Source organism: Sarcophilus harrisii, chromosome 5 (genome assembly GCF_902635505.1).
Source record: "Sarcophilus harrisii chromosome 5, mSarHar1.11, whole genome shotgun sequence".
Lineage (NCBI taxonomy): Eukaryota > Metazoa > Chordata > Mammalia > Dasyuromorphia > Dasyuridae > Sarcophilus > Sarcophilus harrisii.
In genome coordinates, this window is record NC_045430.1 from 256,491,964 (window position 1) to 256,507,457 (window position 15,494).

The window sequence follows — 15,494 nt, forward strand, 5'->3', positions numbered from 1 at the left end:
TCCCTGAAGAGAACTTAGAACTACATGTGTGTCATCTCTCAAAGCTATTAGCCAAAAGAATTAGGATTTCTCCCCTCCCAAGCGTTCATCTTGCTTTACTAAAGCAGGCAGCATCAAGCAATCAGTTTTCATCAATGAGGAAAGACTAATACAAATGAACTTGGGCTAAATCTAGGCTATTAGCATAGTAGCTGGAACATAGTAAGCATAATAAATGCTTTCTCTTTTTGCACACGACATTCTGTCTTGTAACTCCAAGGTTTTTGTCTATCATTTAACCCTTGAAATGTTCACCTATTTTGCCTGCTTCTTAGTGACCTTAGATCCTTTCATTCCTCATCTGAGATGTCACCTTTTAAATAAAGATTTTGTAATTCTCTCAGATGCCAGGATTCTTCCCATCCTCAAATGATTCTGATTTTTTTAATTGAATGATATGTTAAATGCCATAAAATCCAAGTAGAGTGTCATGTTCTTGAGACCAGGAATTGTTTTATTATTGTCTTTGCATTTAATTCCCTATTACAGAACATTATACACAGGAGATACCTAATAAATACTTGTTGGTTAGCAAATGAATGAACAGAAAGTCTTCACCACTTCCTCTTGCTCTTTGAATTGTAAGACCCCTCAAAGTGGACATTAACTATCTGATGCCTAACTATTCTTACCTATGCTATCCAATAATAATTTGGTCTTGTAAACAACAGAACCCTGAGATAAATTCAACAACAATAAATCTACTTTAAATAAATTGATAGAATCTTTAAAGATAACCTTCACAGAGTAGGACTCATGTTTCAGTCTTTGGCACCTTCACACAGGGGAAAAAGTCATCATTTATACAGTCAGCCTTTTCCAAACCTCCTGCTGCTCTTTTGTATGTATTTAAACTCAATAGTGAAGCACAGTACTAGAATAGAAGCTCCGTGATGATGTCAATGGCAATGCCTTTTTTGCAAAATGAACAGTAAACAGAAATGAAAAGGGAGGGTTGGTGGGGAACTTTTAATAAAGCAGATGCTGGTTAAATATAAACTCCTGGAGGTCAGAGACCATTTCCTTCTTTTCTGTCATCTCATCATTTCAATCCTCCTGTTCTATTCCAAAATCTGTGCTACTTACTTGGTAATCATGTATTGTCTGTGACATCTTTTGAATTATTTAAATCACATATTGTCATTTCATTTTCTATTTATTTGTTTCTTTTATATCGTAAGTTGTAAACCACCAATTCAGAGCTAAAAGAGAACTTGATAATGTAGTTCAATGTCTTAATTTTACAGATAACTGAGATCTCAAGCATAGGGTTTCTTAAAACTTTTCCACTTGCAGTCCTTTTTTACCAGAGAAATTTTGACATACACCTGGGTATATAAAATAGTTATATAAATCAAACATTTACTAATAATAAATCATAATGTCATGACTCTCACATTCAGTTACATAGGGTCACAACCTCAAGTTTAAGAAGCTGGGCTCCAGAGGAGAAATGTTTCACTAAAGGTTACATAGAAAGTGATGTAGGAGGGATTTGAATGTATCTTGTGACTCAACATCCAGTGTTCTTTCCATTGTACCATATCACCTTTACAATCATCACTTCAATTATTCAAGAAACATTTATTAAACACCTTTCTGAAGAACACCATGTTACTCATGAAAAAGAAAAAAAAAACATAAAATTAGACATTTCTAGAGATTTTAGAAAACCATCTAATCCAATCCCTTCACTTTATAGTTTCAGGAAGTCAGAACTCCAGGTTAAAAGTGACTGCCTGAGGTAGTACTGAGAGCCCAGAGGCCAGGCTATAATTTGTTGGTGAGAGAAAGTAGGACAAAAGTCACTATTCTTTTAAGTCTTCTCAAACCAGCTCAATCCTTGTGATCTATACAGAACAGAGGAGCAGATTGGGGGAGGTTGAAATCCATTTTCTTTACACAGTTCATTTCTGTTGGAGGAACTAGAATCTTGAGAATATATACCAAGATAAAAGTGGGAATGAGAATGAGAAAAACTAAGAAAGAAAGAAAGCTTAAAACAAACAGGGGAGAGTTTATTTAGAGAAGTCAGAGGAAATCATGGAGGAACCATTCAAAAAGCAGAAGTAATTTTTCCCTGATCATTTTCTTTCTTTTAGTATTCCATGATTGAGAAGAAGTGGTTTACAACGTTTAAATAAAGAAAGGATGTTAGCATGGTATATTATGGTAGAAAGGAATACTAAGGACTAATGGCAACAATCCACTCCCTGACAATTGAGGGTTGAAGTAACAGAATAATTGGCTATTAGAATTTTGTCTTTTCTGTGGAGAGGGGAGCATAACTAACCATAGAATTCTCCAGTGAATAGTGGAAAGACTATAGGAGGTGGCCCTGAAGATAAATACTTAGCTAAATACCAGCTGGAGGAGAGAAAAATGCCCAGCACTAAATAGTGGATAGTGATTAAAGAAAATCGAAATAGAACCAACAGAGAACAGCATGATTAAACAGACAAGATTTGGGGGCAGCTAGGTGGTAAAATGGGCAGAATACTGGGCCTGGAGTTCAAATCCTCCTTAGTTCAAATCCTCAGACACATACTAATTGTGTGACCTGGGGCAAATCTGGAGAATGACAGAGAGAAGGAAATGATCAACCACTCCAGAATCTCTGGCAAGAAAATTCCAAATCAAGGACTGGGAGTCACAAAGAATCAAACAAGACTGAAAAAATGAACTCCAGAGAAGTTGGCCTATTTACATTGTCAAATGAATGAGTTGCTCCTTCAGATAAAGGTACTGGCCATATGTGTTTCTAAAAAATACATTCTCCTACCCATGATCCCTATGCTTATTTACTTGTTCTGTCTGATGACTTCTTTATTTTGGGGAAGTGAGAACTAGTTTTATGGTGGAGTAAGCATGTTTTGTTGTTACTTTTTAAAAAAAAAATTATCTAATTAAATGTCTTTTATTTAAAGTAAGTCTTTCATCTGGTTCACATAGTTGGGGAGGAGGGTTTATGAGATATGGTTTGGAGAGGATTCTGACCTTCAAAATTCCTCTAATCCCACAGATGTTGAGATAATGTGGTAGTGAGCAGCAGAGGGAAGATTCAGATACAGATCTTCTAAATTCAGTCATCTCTCTCTTTTACCACACTGAGATTCTAATGGGTGCTTTTAAAATATTACTTTATTTCATTTTCTCTATGAACAGTCAGCAATCAATACGTTATTGATTGACTGAACTTTCAGTTTCAGTTTATTGCCTGAATGTTTGCATGCTTTTCTATGGCTGAATATACTCACTCTAGCTTTTCATCTTTGTATATTCAAGTACTTTCATCAACTGACTCAATCTTAATGCATTTTATTTTATGTTCCAGCCATACATGATGCCTATTCATCACAAATCACTATTTGCTTGTTGTTTAGTCCCTCTTTCCTTGTCCTCTCCCCCTGCCCTATCATTTTCCTTTCTTTTTTAAAAAGTAATTTTGCTCTGTTACCGCCTCTATGACCAGCTCAAGACTCTCCCCTAGGAAGCTTTCACTGATTAATCATATTTCTACTGTACTCTGTCCCTTCAGCATTTAGAGCTTTTCTCTTATCTATAAGCTAGTTTACAATATATTTCACACAATATCATTTGTGGATTTACAATGAGATTGCAAGGGCAAAGTTTTAACTTTTTCATTTCTTTCTCTTTTTTTGGTATTTCTTCATGACAGTAACTACAGTAACACAGTAGGTGGTCATTTTTTAAAGCTGATAAATATTTTGTGGTACTTTCAATAATCCCAAGTTTCACTGTACTGAAAAAACCTGATTTTGGGCATCAATAGTTCCCAATGATTCTGTAAGACTTGCTTTCAAAATTGTTAAAATGACAACCCAAAAAACAATTAAAGAATGCATGGTGGGTATAAACAACCTAGATAGAGTATGTTATCAATTATGCTTTTTGTAAAAGAAGTGACTAGAAGATTTTTTGAAGACATAAATGGTCAGCAAAAGACATGGCTGTTGGCTACCAAGAATTAGAGACAGCAAACAGAGAACCTGAAGAAGAGGAAAGATTTTAGCTTACTAGGTAGAGCTTATGTTAAGTATTTGCAGGGAAACAGAGAAAAATTATAGAGAAAGAAAATATTGAAGGATGTAATCTTCATTGGTGAATGACATGCCCATTCTGATAATGGATAATTCATGAATAATCAAAATATCAGAGTTTATCTCCTAGTAAACAACCCAAGACCCTCCGATTTCTGGTTGATTTCCATTCAACAGTCATTTTCAGAAACTCTACATCCAGGATATTGGACTAAACACATGCAAAGGAGACGCAATCCTGATTCTTGATGACCCTATAATCTAGTCAAAGACTTAAGGCATGAAACCACAAACTATGTTGAAGGTATAGAAAGAGTTTAATTAGGGAGTCTCTGAGGGTTGTTTGTTAAAGACAAGAAAATAGTATATTAATCACCTCTAAGGAAATAGTAGGGCAGCCAGGTGGCAAAATGGATAGAATGCTAAGCCTAGCATCAAATTTGACCTCAGTTGTGTGATCCTGGGAAAATCACTGAACTCTCTTTGCCTCAGTTTTTTCATTTGTAAAATAAGCTGAAGAAGAAAAATAGGCAAGCCACTCCAGGATCTTTGCCAAGAAAACCCCAAATGGGGTCATGAAAAGTTGGACACAAGTGGAAAATGACTGAATATACACAAAGAGAACAGTGACTAATTGAGTCAGAAATCTTCATCAATATTTTAAGTAAAAAGGGATAGAACTACTTTGGAGACGCACTCTTTGTGAGACTTAAGTTTGCCTCATCCTTTTAATTGGATTTTTTTCCAAGTAAAATATTTATCAATTATAAATTGAGGATAAAAACACTTCACCAAAAAATCTAGCACAGTTATTTAGGAAGTCCAGTCTTGAATGATGCTGACAAGCACTTTTGTTCAAAGTTTACCTAGATTCTAAATAGGTGAACTCTTTGGAACCATCTACCAACCCTACGAGATCAATATTACCAATGTTATCACAACCATTTTACAGTTAATGATGAAAGAGATTAAGTGGCTTGCCTATACCTGGGGATTGAATTCATTCAAGTATCTCATACCTGGAGATTGAATCATTTCCCACCTGATTTTTAGCTGAGAACTATTTCTGAAGCAATTCTATGTAAGTAATCAATACACACATCTTGCTATGACTGTAAGATTCTTGAATACAGAGTGCAATTTTAATTGTTGTTCTTATATCTAATAAGTGGCTTTAGCTGATGGAAGGATGAGATATGAACTTAGTATGAAGAAATTGGACACAAATTAAGAGTCTTCTTAATTACATACTATGTTTTATATCTTAATATAAAAAGTATCTTCCTACAACATCTTAATAATGTTTGAAGAAGTTCTGTAATTTACTAAAAATGGTGTAGGGCTTTGGATATTGAGGGGAAAACCTGAAAGCATATAAAAAGCATTTAATTGCTTGAAGGAAACAATTGGTCCCCTCATGGTTATAAAATAAAGCAAGCCATCAAATATTATTAGAGTTCTTCAGTTCAAGCTAGGAGTGAAGGAACCTGACTTTTAAAGGAAGAGGAGAATATTTCTTTGTCATTCTGTCACCATCAGCCTTGTGACTCTGAATTGGTGTTACTTGACCCATAAGAGAAAATGCATTTATCATGTAGCAGAGACATCCAGCAAATTGATACAATTAATAAGAAAAAGACAGAGTCACACACACACAGAGAGAGAGAGACAGAGACACAGAGAAAGACAGAGACAGAGAAAGAGAGAGACAGAGAGAAAGAGAGACAGAAAGAAAGACAGAGAGACAAAAGAGAGAGAAGGAGGAAGAGAGGGGGAGGGAGAAGGAGAGGGGGAGGGAGAGGGGGAAAGGTAGGGAGAGGGAGAGGGAGAGGGAAACAGAGTTGATTATACAAATAATGAGAGATACAACTAACTGAAAAGAGCTTCCAAGAGTAGTATATCAGGTAGAGGAGAAAGTGGGCTCAAGATTAAAGAGAGAACTAGCCCTAGTAATTAGGATCCAAATTTTGAACTTTAGAAACCAAACTGAGATACTCAGAAAAGCCTTTTGAACTAAAAGGAGCTATTTGAAGAGTCTATGAAGAGAGAAAAGTTCCTCTTCAGGCCCTGCTATTTTGAGTTGCCTCTTCCACACTTATAGTCTACAAATATTTTTCACTACCATTGCTTTTTAAGTTGGAACCCATTCTTCCACTGGATGCTGTGTAAATTTCTATAACAATGTACCACAGTATTATGGAAGGAATGTATTTAAGTTACTATTTTTTTAAAATGTCATTTTATTAAGAGACTTTGCTAAGAGATATTTGAATCTACCACCTGATATTTATTAGGAATCATACAAGTGTGCACTCAGGAGCTAGATAAGTCATTACCTAGATATATAGGCTGTCCTAGAACTCAACAGTAGCAACTACTCTCTGCAGGGTTAGCCCTAGATTTCTGGATCTGCTAGAACACCTACTAAAAAAAACTACAAATTATATATATATATATATATATATATATATATATATATATATAAATTTGGGATAGATAACCACAACTGCATATAATGTATAATGAGTTGAATCAAAAGTCAGAAATATCATGATAGTTATGAATGAAGAATGTATAAATGAATGGACAATAGAAACCTAGATTTCAAGGAAATAGAAATCCTGACTAGGTTTTGCTTTTGTTTTGTGGGATTTTGTATAAAAACATAGATTTATCCAAATTTCAGAATGGGAAAGAGTTTTTTAAAGTCTATGACATGCCTATTTCATAACTAGTTTATAGTAAGTTCAAGTTTCAACTGCAAAGCACATCCCTAGATAGCATTTCGTGGGCTTACTCATTCACTCCTGCCAGAGGCAAGAGAAAAGGCACATACAGAGATTTTGTTTTAATTGGTGTTAAATGCTTATTTAAGCATCTGTGGGAGGATTTGTGGAAGAGCAGCTAAATTTATTTCTATTTCCTGTATTTCCTGTTCTTTTTTCTTAAATGAATGTCCTTGAAAGGTTAAAAAATTAGAAGTGCATACTATTGTATTGTGATTCTGCAGGCATATAACTTGGTCGAATGTATTAAGAACCTGAAATCCCATTTTGGAACCAACATAGGAACATTTATTTAGGACTTGAAGGGAGCTTAGAGGCTATCACTTTATAGATGAGAAACCTGAGGTCTACTCAAGTAGTGACAGAGTTAGGGATTTATCGGTCAAATATTTATTAAACATCTCCTATGTGCTGGGCACTGTGCTAAGTGCTGGGCATACAAAGAAAGACAAAAGATAGCTTCCGTTTCTATGGAGCTCACAGCTTGATAGAGAAGATGACATATAAACAACTATGTATAAACAAGCTATAATCAGGATAAATTGGAAATAATCAAAAGAGAAAAGGCACCAGAGTTAAGAGAGATTGGGAATTACTTTCTATAGAAAGTAGAATTTTAGCTGGAATTTGGACTCTGATAGTCTGAGGCAAAGTCCAATGTTCTGTCCATGGTACCACATTTAGATTGGCAAAGTCTGATGAATCTATAAGTATGCATACTCATTGGATCAAAAGATCACATCCTGGCTATGATTGCATAGATGGGCTATGAGACTGTTATAGCTGGGAAATTCAACACTAGACAGCTATATTGATGACAAGTCTTCTCTATATTTTGTTAGATTGATACTCAGAAACAATATTCCATCACTGTGGAAATATTCAAAGCCTTTTAGCTTGGTGAGAGCTGCCAGAGATGAGAAACCACTACTATAACTTTGGAGAAGCCATATTTGCTTGCTCATGATATTGAGAAAGTAGAACACAACTTTGATGAAGTCAGATAATCATTCAAGAGCTATATTTATACTTCACATTAGAAAAATAAAATGGATGAAAAAAATCTACATCTACATTATAGCATAGAGTTAGACGCATGTCATGGCTTATATTTCAGTACCACATGTAGATGATATCATAGATAACTAAATATTACCAGTTCCGTTTGTGTGAAAATGGAAATTTTATTATAAACAGTTGTTATAGCTGACAATTATACTAAAATGTATGTTTTGAAAGTTCCTTCCTTATTTAAAATGCTTTAAGACAAAATATATGTTGAATAAAGTCTGCTGGTTTATAATTGAGTCTGGATATTCAAATCTAAAAATGAAGTCAGTGGTAGCCTTCTAACTTATTCATCATTGGCAACATTTGAATAATTAATTAACAGAAATATTGTTAATTCTTAGTTGCTTCAAGGAAGGGGCATGATTTCCCTCTTCCCCAATTAGTTGCATAATAAATAAGGGAAAAGTAAGCTCCCAAAATGATGTTCCTCAAGTGGGGAAGTAACTTTCACTAATAAGGTTATAGACAGTGTGAATATCACTGACCATGTAGGTGAGACTGAGTAAGCCACTGGATTAAGGAAGGTGGTTTTATCAAGGCAATTATGTTACTTAGAAGACAAGATCATTTTGATTTAAAATTTGCTCACCTCTTGATGGGGAAAAGGAGATACTGGCTCTCAGATATGGTCTGGAGCTCAGGCTGTCAAAGGTACAGTTTATCTTCAAAATTCATGGGTCAGAAGCTGAGAAGACATAGAAAAAGAGTTTCCCTATCTGTGAGATAAAGGAATATGATTAGAACAGGAGTTCTTAATCGTTTTTTTCCCCTCATAATTGACTTCTTTTACAATCTGAGAAATCCTTATGAATTCCTTTATGGAATATTTTGAACAGCACAAAAGAAAATTGTTGGATTACAAAGCAAACAAATTCTATCAGAATAAATTTTTTAAAAGGAAAAAAGGTTTTCCCCTCTGGATTAAAAACCCTTATAATGTGAGGGAATTTCCAATGTTAAATCTGTGATTCTATGATCCTTTAAACTAGAATAAAGATATTGGGCAGAAAATAATAGTCTTTATAGGATTTAAAGATTCTTTGTTTCCTTTTTCCTTGTGATCAGAGGACTTTTGACTCTCACTCCCTAAATTTTTGTCCTAAGGGACAGAGGTAGATTTTACTTCCTTTTTCTCTTTTCCTGCAAGGTATAGAAATTGACTTCTCTATCTTCTCTTTTTCTATGGGAAGATCAGAAAGGATCTTCATGGCTCAATTTATTTGTGGAGAATGACTAGAAGAAGAAGAAGAATTTGTCCTCATAGGTAGTATGTTATTGAGTTGGGTGGGTGGGTGTTTATGTGTGTTTGTATTGTACATAAGAAACAGAAAGAGAAGGAAAGAGAAGAGAAGAAGAGGGAGGGAGAAAAGGAAGGAGGGAGAAAGGAGGGAAGGAGGCACAGAAAGAATTAGAATTAGGAAGTGTGCAACCCCTCATGTCAAAGTACATATACCCAGCCATGTCAAATAAAGTCAATTCAACCAGTATTTATTAAATGCTTCTTCTATTTCAGACTAAGTGATAGAAATACAAATGGAAGCAAAAAAAAAAAAAAAGACAATTCCTGCCTTTAAGGATCTTATATTCTGGTAACATGATGTATGTATATTTTATTTATTGAGGATTATTATATAAGCAATTTCTATAAATCAATAAATTTGTATGTTAATACTGAGGCAGAAATTTCTCCCAGCATCTAGGTGATTAGTAGTCTTTTTTTAAAAAAGTATCTCTTAAGTGAAATTTTATGTATTTAAAATGATCCAGTCTTCCTATGTTCTTTATCTCCTTGCCAAGAATATCCTAAACTGGAGATATCATTGATCTGGAAAAACCTTTGGGGTACTTCCATGTTTTAACACATTCATGTTAGAAGAACATGGGTGTTATTTTCCTGAAAGCTTGTTTGCTACAGTAGTCATATAAAATGGCTTTGCTGAAATTGGAGGACAACCTATTAGACTTTTCCCCCTCATTAATGCACCCTGGTATCCAATATCTCCTCTCCTCCCACACCAAAATAACAAATAAAAATAGCCCCAACAGATCTCCTAACTTAAAAACCTTACGCTATTTTTGTTTCATGGATGCAATCAGCCTGCTGAGGTACTGTAAGTTAGCAAACACCCCCAGAGTTGTGCTGACAACACACTGAATACTGGTGATTCACCAGATAAAATCCCAAACAAAAAAGAGTCTGGCTTACATGCATAAAGACAGTCTACTAAATTAAGGAAAATAGATTTTAAAAAAAAAAGATTCACTTAAGTTCTTGAAGTTAATGTTATTGAGTTACATAGGAGAGGATAGAGTTTGTATACCTTGTTAAATTCCATGACTCTGAACACAAATTTTCCATTTATCTCAATACTCTATCCCTAGTTTGGTGTGGTTATTCAAGAATTCCCCTTTCCCTAGCATCTTAGAGTGTACAGAACTCCCCAAATCTAGCAAGAACTGTTTGTTTGGATTAGGCCAATGGATAGAATCTAATTTATGAAGATTATCCTAATTCCATTTTTAAAGAACATGATATTTTTGTAAATCCTAGAACTGAAGTCATATAACAAAAGGCTACTAAAAGGACTCTCGGTATTCAATAAATATTCAAAACACCCAGGGGGGAAAACTTATGTTTTTTAAAGGCATCAAAAAAGGACCTAAATTGGAACAGTTTCATTTTAACAAGGAGATTTCTCTTACTCATATTTCAGAATAATTCCTTATAATATTAATATCACAATAAATTTTTATGTACAACTCTTAAATAATGAATTTGTAATTTTATATGTATATTTGTTAATTTAATTAATATATCTCTATCATGAATTTCCATTCATTCCCTCCAAATCTCTGTCAGAATTCTTTATCATTTATTTGAATGTATTTTTAATATGCTCTTAGTAGTGTATACTCCATTAATTTTATCATGTTATATAGGTTATTCCAGATTATTTATATTACTAATATTTGCCCATCTTATGTGCTTTTTAGTATTATATATTAGAAAAGCAAATGATATACATTCATTATGTAGCTTTTATGTGTCATATTAACACAACTTATTTAAACATCCCTTCTCTGCAATAATTGAGCTTTATTTTTTTTAAACTTTTGCTTTTATTGAGCATTTAAAGTGATATCTCAGAATTGTTTTATTTGGAATGTTCTTTGGTGAGATTCAGTATTTTTCCAAGTGATTATTAAACAAATCTTTGGCTTTTGTCATTAGTTTTCCCTGTATTATGCCAAAGACACATATTACAAAAAAAGTCTCATACCTCTATAGACAAAATATTTTCTTTGAAAATATTCATCCTAGGTTAACATCAAATAATATTATGAAGAATTAAATAGATTATATTTAACAGATAGGTAAAGACTTATTAGTCATGTAAGAATTATCCCTGAGCCAATATCTGTATTGAGTCAGACTCAGACCATCAAGTGAAATAGCTAAGATCACAATTAGTGAGAAATGAGAAGAATGTATCAAAAAAGATATAGTATACAATTGAAAGAATTATTTAACAAGTTATTAAAAGCCCTTATTGGACAATGAATAATAAAAATTAAACAGAAGTTTAACCAATGACAATTAATTGCCACAAAAGGCGAAAGATCCCAGAAAATGCTTCCCAGAAAGCTGGTAAACATCTGACTTACTTGCCAAATAGATGCGCGCGCATGCGCGCACACACACACACACACACACACACACACACACAACTGGTTACTTGTGTGGAAAGCTGTACAACTTTGTAAACTTGTACAAAGGATGATAAATAATTACAAGTATCTTAACACAAAGAAGCATTAAAGGGCAAAACCACTATAAACGTTTCCACATTTCTTTTTATTTATTATTTTATTATCCGTATGTATTTTATGGTATATATAGAAGCAGTCTTTTAAATAGCCTAGAAGGGTTGTGTGTAACTTTCAGCCATGAGAGAAAATGGCTTTATCTGCTTCTAGACTAAGTAACCTTGGTGTCAGGCAAACAATCAGGCAACACACATATATTATAGGACAACTTTGTTTCAGATACTGTGCTAGATAGTGTGGTTACAATGCAAAATGTGAAAATAGCCCATGCTCTCAAGTAGTTTACATTCTATTGAGGGGAATAAAGTGTTTTACACACACACACACACACACACACACACACATATATACACAGGTGTATACACATGCACACACAAGGGGATGTATGTGTATATGTATGTATACATATATTTTATATTATATATCACATAACATATTATATTACATTGTATTATATATTCTCTGTGTATATATATACACACACACATATATGTATATATACATGCATGTGTGTGTATATATATATATATATATATATACACACACAGAGATACATCTATACATGGCAGCTTTAATGGGGAACACTAGAAATAAAGAAAAGATTTACATGACAAATATTGCTTGGATAGTATTTTGAAGGGAAAAAAAATTATGAAATTGAGGAAGGAAATAGGAGTCTCCAGTTGGAATATCCCAGTTGGAATAGTAAGTGTAGTAGAGAGGGAAGCAATTAATGCAAAATTGATCCTTGTATAGGCTTGTTATTGCCATGTGTAATGATCTCCTGGTTCTGCTCATTTCATTCAGCAGGTATTAATGTAAGTCTCTCCAGGCCTCTCTGAAATCATCCTGCTGGTCATTTCTTACAAAACAATAATATTCCATAACATTCACATATCACAATTTACTCAGTCATTCTCCAATTGATGGGTATCCATTCAATTTCCAGTTTTTAGCCACTACAAAAAGGGCTGCCACAAATATTTTTGCACATACAGATCCCTTTCCCTTCTTTAAGATCTCTTTGGGATAAAAGCCCAGTGGTAACACTGCTGGATCAAAGGATATGTACAGTTTGATAATTTTTTGAGTACAGTTCCAAATTGCTGTCCAGAATGGTTAGATGCATTCATAATTCCACCAACAATGTATCAGTGTCCCAGTTTTCCCACATCCCCTCCAACATTCAGCATTATCTTTTCCTGTTATTTTAGCCAAGCTGAGAGGTGTGTAGTGGTATCTGAGAGTTGTCTTAATTTGCATTCCTCTGATTAATCATGATTTGAAGCATTTTTCTTTTTTTTAATTAATTAATTAAATTTTTTATTTAATAGCCTTTTATTTACAGGTTATATGTATGGGTAACTTTACAGCATCAACAATTGCCAAATCTTTTGTTCCAATTTTTCACCTCTTATCCCCCACCCCCTTCCCCAGATGGCAGGATGACCAGTAGATGTTAAATATATTAAAATATAAATTAGATACACAATAAGTATACATGACCAAAACGTTATTTTGCTGTACAAAAAGAATCAGACTCTGAAATATTGTATAATTAGCTTGTGAAGGAAATAAAAAATGCAAGTGGGCATAAATATGGGGATTGGGAATTCAGTGTAATGGTTTTTAGTCATCTCCCAGAGTTCTTTTTCTGGGCGTAGCTGGTTCAGTTCATTACTGTTCCATTGGAAATGATTTGGTTGATCTCATTGCTGAGGATGGCCAGGTCCATCAGAATTGGTCATCATATAGTATTGTTGTTGAAGTATATAATGATCTCCTGGTCCTGCTCATTTTACTCAGCATCAGTTCGTGTAAGTCTCTCCAGGCCTTTCTGAAATCATCCTATTGGTCATTTCTTACAGAACAATAATATTCCATAATATTCATATACCACAATTTATTCAGCCATTCTCCAACTGATGGGCATCCACTCAGTTTCCAGTTTCTAGCCACTACAAAGAGGGCTGCCACAAACATTCGTGCACATACAGGTCCCTTTCCCTTATTTATGATCTCTTTGGGATATAAACCCAGTAGTAACACTGCTGGATCAAAGGGTATGCACAGTTTGATAACTTTTTGGAGCATAGTTCCAAACTACTCTCCAGAATGGTTGGATTCGTTCACAACTCCACCAACAATGCATCAATGTCCCAGTTTTCCCGCATCCCCTCCAACAATCATCATTATTTTTTCCTGTTACCTTAGTCAATCTGACAGGTGTGTAGTGTTATCTTAGAGTTGTCTTAATTTGCATTTGGAGCATTTTTCATATGGCTAGAAATAATTTCCATTTCTTCATCTGAAAATTGTCTGTTCATATCCTTTGACTATTTATCAATTGGAGAATGGCTTGATTTCTTATAAATTAAAGTCAATTCTCTAAATATTTTGGAAATGAGGCCTTTATCAAAACCCTTGACTATAAAAATGTTTTTCCAGTTAATTGCTTCCCTTCTAATCTTGTCTGCATTAGTTTTGTTTGTATAAAACTTTTTTAATTTTATATAATCAAAATTCTCTATTTTGTGATCAAGAATGAACTCTAGTTGTTCTTTGGTCACAAATTCTTTCCTGCTCCACAGGTCTGAGAGGTAAATTATTCTATATTCTTCTAATATATTTATAATCTCATTCTTTATGCTAGATCATGAACCCATTTTGACCTTATCTTGATGTACGGTGTTAAGTGTGGGTCAGTGCCTAGTTTCTGCCATACTAATTTTCAATTTTCCCAGCAGTTTTTGTGAAACATTGAATTCTTATCCCAAAAGCTGGGTCTTTGGGTTTGTCAAACACTAAATTATTAAAGTCATTGACTATTTTGTCCTGTGAACCTAAGTGATCAACTAGTCTATTTCTTATCCAATACCAAATGGTTCTGGTAACCATTGTTTTATAATATAGTTTTAGATCTGATACAGCTAGGCCACCTTCATTTGATTTTTTTTTTCATTAGTTCCCTTGAAAGTCTTGACCTTTTGTTCTTCCAGATGAATTTTGTTGTTATTTTTTCTAGGTCATTAAAATAGTTTTTTTGGGAGTCTGATTGGTATAGCACTAAATAAATAGATTAGTTTAGGTAATATTGTCATCTTTATTATATTTGCTCGACCTATCCAAGAGCACTTAATATTTTTCCAATTGGTTAAATCTGACTTTATTTATGTGGAAAGTGTCTTGTAGTTTTGCTCATATAGTTCCTGACTTTCCCTTGGCACGTAGATTCCCAAATATTTTATACTATAGGCAGTTACTTTAAATGGAATTTCTCTTTGTATCTCTAGCTATTAGATTTTGATAGTAATATATAAGAATGCTAGTGATTTGTGTGGATTTATCATGTATCCTGCAACTTTGCTAAAGTTTTGGATTATTTCTAATAGCTTTTTAGTAGAATCTCTGGAATTCTCTAAGTATACCATCATATCTGCAGAGAGTGATACGTTGGTTTCCTCATTACCTACTCTAATTTCTGTAATCTCTTTCTCAACTCTTATTGCCAAAGCTAGCATTTCTAATACAATATTGAATAGTAATGGTGATAGTGGGCAACTTTGTTTCACTCCTGATCTTATTGGGAATGGTTCCAATTTATGCCCATTACATATGATGCTTACTAGTGGTTTAAAAAAAAAAAATGCTACTGACTATTTTAAGGAAAAGTTCATTTATTCCTATACTCTCAAGTGTTTTTAATAGA